A 5,544-nucleotide genomic window follows, 5' to 3' on the forward strand; every position below is an offset into this window, starting at 1 on the left:
ACCTTCCAGAAAGCAGGCATAGAAGGAACATACCTCAACATGATAAAAGCCATATATGATAAACCCACAGCAAACATTACCCTCAATGGTGAAAAATTAAGAGCATTTCCCCTAAAGCCAGGAACAAGACAAGGTTGCCCACTCTCAACACTACCATTCAACATAGTTTTTGAAGTTTTGGCCACAACAATCAGAGCAGAAAAAGAAATTAAAGGAATCCAGATTGGAAAAGAAGAATTAAAACTGTCCCTGTTTGCAGATGACATGATTCTCTACACAGAAAAACATAAAAACACCACCAGAAAATTACTAGAGCTAGTGAATGAATATAGTAAAGTTTCAGGATATAAAATTAACAAACAGAAATCCCTTGCATTCCTGTACACTTAAAATGAGAAAACAGAAAGAGAAATTCAGGAAACATTTCCATTCACCATTGCAACGAAAAGAATAAAATACCCAGGAATATATTTACCTAAAGAAATAAAAGAACTATATATAGAAAACTATAAAACACTGATGAAAGAAATCAAAGAGGACACAAATAGTTGGAGAAATATACCATGTTCATGAAATGGAAGAATCAATAGAGTGAAAATGAGTATACTACCCAAAACAACCTATAGATTCAATGCAATCCCTATCAAGCTACCAATGGTATTTTTCAGAGAACTAGAACAAATAATTTCACAATTTGTATGGAAATACAAAAAAACCTCGAATAGCCAAAGCAATCTTGAGAAAGAAGAATGGAACTGGAGGAATCAACCTGCCTGACTTCAGGCTATACTACAAAGCTACAGTCATCAAGACAGTATGGTACTGGCACAAAGACAGAAATATAGATCAATGGAACAAAATAGAAAGCCCAGAGATAAATTCACACACCTATGGACACCTTATCTTTGACAAAGGAGGCAAAAATATAGAATGGAGAAAAATATTCTCTTTAACAAGTGGTGCTGGGAAAACTGGTCAACCACTTGTATAAAAATGAAACTAGAACACTTTCTAACACCATACACAAAAATAAACTCAAAATGGAGTAAAAATCTAAATGTAAGACCAGAAGTTATAAAACTCCTAGAGGAAAACATAGGCAAAACACTCTCTGACATAAATCATAGCAAGATCCTCTACGACCCACCTCCCAGAGTAATGAAATAAAAGCAAAAATAAACAAATGGGACCTAATTAAACTTAAAAACTTTTACACAAGAAGGAAACTATAAGCCAGGTGAAAATACAGCCTTCAGAAGGGGAGAAAATAATAGCAAATGAAGCAACAGACAAAGAATTAATGTAAAAAAATATACAAGCAACTCGTGCAGCTCAATTCCAGAATAATAGACGACCCAATCAAAAAATGGGCATAGAAGTAAACAGACATTTCTCCAAAGACATACAGATGTCTAACAAACACATGAAAAGATGCTCAATATCACTCATTATCAGAGAAATGCAAATCAAAACCGCAATGAGGTACCATCTCACGCTGGTCAGAATGGCTGCTGTCAAAAATTTTACAAACAATAATTGCTTGATAGTGTGTGGAGAAAAAGGAACCCTATTACACTGTTGGTGGGAATGCAAACTAGTACATCCACTATGGAGAACAATGTGGAGATTCCTTAAAAAACTGGAAATAGAACTGCTATATGACCCAGCAATCCCACTGCTGGGCATACACACTGAGGAAACCAGAATTGAAAGAGACATATGCACCCCAATGTTCATCTCAGCACTGTTTAGTCATGACATGGAAGCAACCTAGATGTCTATCAGCAGACGAATGGATAAGAAAGCTGTGGCACATATACGCAATGGAGTATTACTCAGCTATTTAAAAGAATGCATTTGAATCAGTTCTAATGAGGTGGATGAAACTGGAGCTTATTATACAGAGTGAAGGTAATTCAGAAAGAAAAACACCAATACAGTATATTAACACATATATATATGGAGTTTAGAAAGATGGTAATGATGACCCCATATGTGAGACAGTAAAAAAGACACAGATGTAAAGAACAGACTTTTGGACTCTGTGGGAGAAGGCCAGGGTGTGATGATTTGTGGTAATAGTATTGAAACATGTATATTATAATTGTGAAATAATTTGCCAGTCCAGGATCTATGCATGAGATGGGGTGCTCAGGGATGGTACACTGGGATGACCCTGAGGGATAGGATGGGGAGGGAGGTGGGAGGGAGGTTCAGGATGGGGAACACATGTACACTCATGGCTGATTCATGTGAATGTATGGCAAAAAACACCACAATATTGTAAAGCAATTAGCCTCTAATTAAAATTTTTAAAAAAGGAAAGAGAAGCACTGGTACAGTATATTAACATATATATATATATATATGGAATTTAGAAAGATGGTAATGATGACCCTATATGCGAGACAGCAAAAGAGACACAGACATAAAGAACAGACTTTTGGACTCTGTGGGAGAAGGCAAGGGTGGGATGATTTGAGAGAATAGCATTGAAACATGTATATTACCATATGTGAAATAGATCACCAGTCCAGGTTTGATGCATGAGACAGGGCACTCAGAGCCGGTGCACTGGGACGACCCTGAAGGATGGGATGGGGAGGGAGGTGGGAGGGGCGTTCAGGATGGGGAACACATGTACACCCATGGCTGATTCATGTCAATGTATGACAAAACCACTACAATATTGTAAAGTAATTAGCCTCCAATTAAAATAAATAAATTAATTTAAAAAAAAGAGTTACTGGTAAAACTGGACAGCTATATGTGAAAAATTAAATTAAAATAGTATCTAATGACACATTCAGAAATAAACTCAAAGTGGATTAAAGACCTAAATGTAAGGCCAGATACCATAAAACTCTAAAGGAAAAGGTAGAACACTTTTTGACATAAATTTTATCAGTATATTTTTTGGACCTGTCTCCTAAAGCAATGGTAATAAAATAAAGCGGACCTAATTAAATGTAAAAGCTTTTCCATGGCAAAGAAAATAACTCACAAAATGAGAAAACCTACAGAATGGGAGAACATATTTGCAAATTATGTGACTGGCATTGAAAAATATATAAATAGCTCATACATGAACATGAAAATAGAGAAACCATACAGGGGAGGGGGAGGGGAGGGATGAACGGGGATATGGGCATTAGCAGATGCAAGCAATTAGATTTAGCATGAATGAAGAACAAGGTTCCACTGTATAGCATTGGGAACTATTAATCTCCTGGGTATGCCATAATAGAAAAGAATATTTTTAAAAAGAATAGATAGATAGATAGATAGATAGATAACTGAGTCATCACTTTGCCCACAAATGTTCATATAGTCAAAGGTATGGTTTTGCCAGTAGTCATGTATGGATGTTAAAGTTGAACCATAGAGAAGGCTGAGTACTGAAGAACAGATACTTTTGAACTCTGGTGCTAGAGAAGACTCTTGAGAGTCTCTTCCTAAAGGAGATCCATCCTAAAGGATGGATTTTTCCATCCTTAAAGGAAATCAACTCTGAGTATTCATTGAAAGGACTGACCTTACAGCTGAAGCTCCAATACTTTGGCCACCTGATGCAAAGAGCTGACTCATTAGAAAAGGCCCTGATGCTGGGAAAGATTGAAGGCAGGAGGAGGAGGGGATGACAGAGGATGAGATGTTAGATGGCATCACCAACTTAGTAGACATGATTTGAGTAAACTCCAGGAGATGGTGAAGGACAGGGAAGCCTGGTGTGCTGCAGTCCATGAGGTTGCAAAGAGTTGGACATGACTTAGTGACTGAACAACAACAACAACTGGGTCACTTTGCTCTACAGCAGAAATTAGCATGACATTATAAATCAACTATACTTCAATTTTTCTAATATGGAAAAATTCTAGGAAAAATATCAGACCATATTTATTTAAAAACAAATGAAAACCAGACTAAAAAATGGCAGAAGACTTTTTTGCAAAGAAGACATTTTTACAAAGAAGCATACAAATGGCATCAGGAAAATGAAAAGATGCTCAATGTTACTAATTATCAGGGAAATGCAAATAATAATCACAATGAGATATTACCTCACACCTCTCAGAATGGCTATTATCAAAAAGAACGTAAACAACAAACATTGGTAAGGATGTGAAGAGCAGGGAATACTTGTACACTGTTGGTGGGATTATAAATTTGTGCAACAATGTGGAAAACAGTATGGAGGTTTCATAAAAAAATTAAAATAGGGCTATAATGTGATTCTGTAATTCTCCTCCTTGGTATATGTCTGAAAAAAAATTTCATAATCTAATTTCAGTGGACACATGCCTTCCAATGTTCACAGCAGCATCAATTACAATTATGAGGATACGGAAATAACCTAAGTATCCATCAACAAATGAATAAAGCACATGCTTTAACAGCACATATGCTAAAATTTTAAAGATACAGTAGCATGGCCCCTCTGCAAGGATGACCATACAAACTCATTAAGTATTCCCTAGTTTTAAGGAAACAAAAATCTTAAATGACACATTAGACCAAATAGACTTAATTGATATTTGTGGGATACTCAGTCCAAAAGCAGCAGAATACTCTTCTGAAGGGCACATGGAACATTCTCTAGGATAGATTACACCTTGGGCCACAAATCAAGCCTCAGTAAATTTAAGAAAATTGAAATATTATCAAGCATCTTTTCTGACCACAACAAAGGATCAGAAATTAATTACAGTGAGAAATAAACTATTAAAAATACACAAAGACTAAACAATATGTTACTAAACAGCCAATGGATCACTGAAAACAAAATCAAAGAAGAAAGTAAAAAATATCAAGAGGCAAAAAGCAATAAAAATACAATTATCTAAAATCTATGGGTCTCAGTAAAAGTACTTCTATGAGGAAAGTTTATAACAATAAAATCTCACCTCAAGAAACCAGAAAAAAATCTATAATATTAAAAAAATACTCAAAAATACTAAAATAAAATCTTTTATGCCTAGAACAACTTGAAAGAAGAAGAAACAAAATCCAAAGTTAGTGGAAGAAAAGAAGCTATAAAGAACAGAATAGAGATAAATGAAATGGAGATGAATAAAAAACCAACAAAGATAAATAAAACTGAAAGCTGATCTTTTGAGAAGATAAACAACATTGATAAGCTTTTAGGAAGAAACCTTTTTAGCCTTTGTCAAGAAAAAAGGGCACTCAAATGAATGAAAAAAGGAGAAGTTACAACTGACACCACAGAAATACAAAGGATCATAAGAGACTACTACAAGCAACTATACACCAATAAAATGGACAATGTAGAAGAAATGGACAAATTGTTAGAAAAGTACAGTCTTCTAAATGAGGAAGAAATAGAAAACATGAATGGACCAACCACAAGTACTGAAACTGAAATTGTGATTAAAAATATTCCAAGAAACAAAAGTCCAGGACAAGATGGCTTTACAGGTAAATTCTATCAAATATTTAGAAGCAACACCTACCATTCTAAAACTCATCCAAAAAAATTGCAGAGAAAAGAACACTCCCAAGCTCGTTCTTCAAGGCCACAATAAC

The 5,544-nt window shown here is 35.2% G+C and overlaps 1 pseudogene; it reads left to right on the forward strand.

Annotated features, from left to right (window-relative positions):
* Window positions 1-4,385: 4,385 nt before the first annotated feature.
* LOC139034188 (U6 spliceosomal RNA) lies at window positions 4,386-4,482 on the forward strand (annotated as a pseudogene).
* The last annotated feature ends 1,062 nt before the right edge of the window (window positions 4,483-5,544 follow it).

Source organism: Odocoileus virginianus, unplaced genomic scaffold (assembly GCF_023699985.2).
Source record: "Odocoileus virginianus isolate 20LAN1187 ecotype Illinois unplaced genomic scaffold, Ovbor_1.2 Unplaced_Contig_35, whole genome shotgun sequence".
Taxonomy (NCBI): Eukaryota; Metazoa; Chordata; class Mammalia; order Artiodactyla; family Cervidae; genus Odocoileus; species Odocoileus virginianus.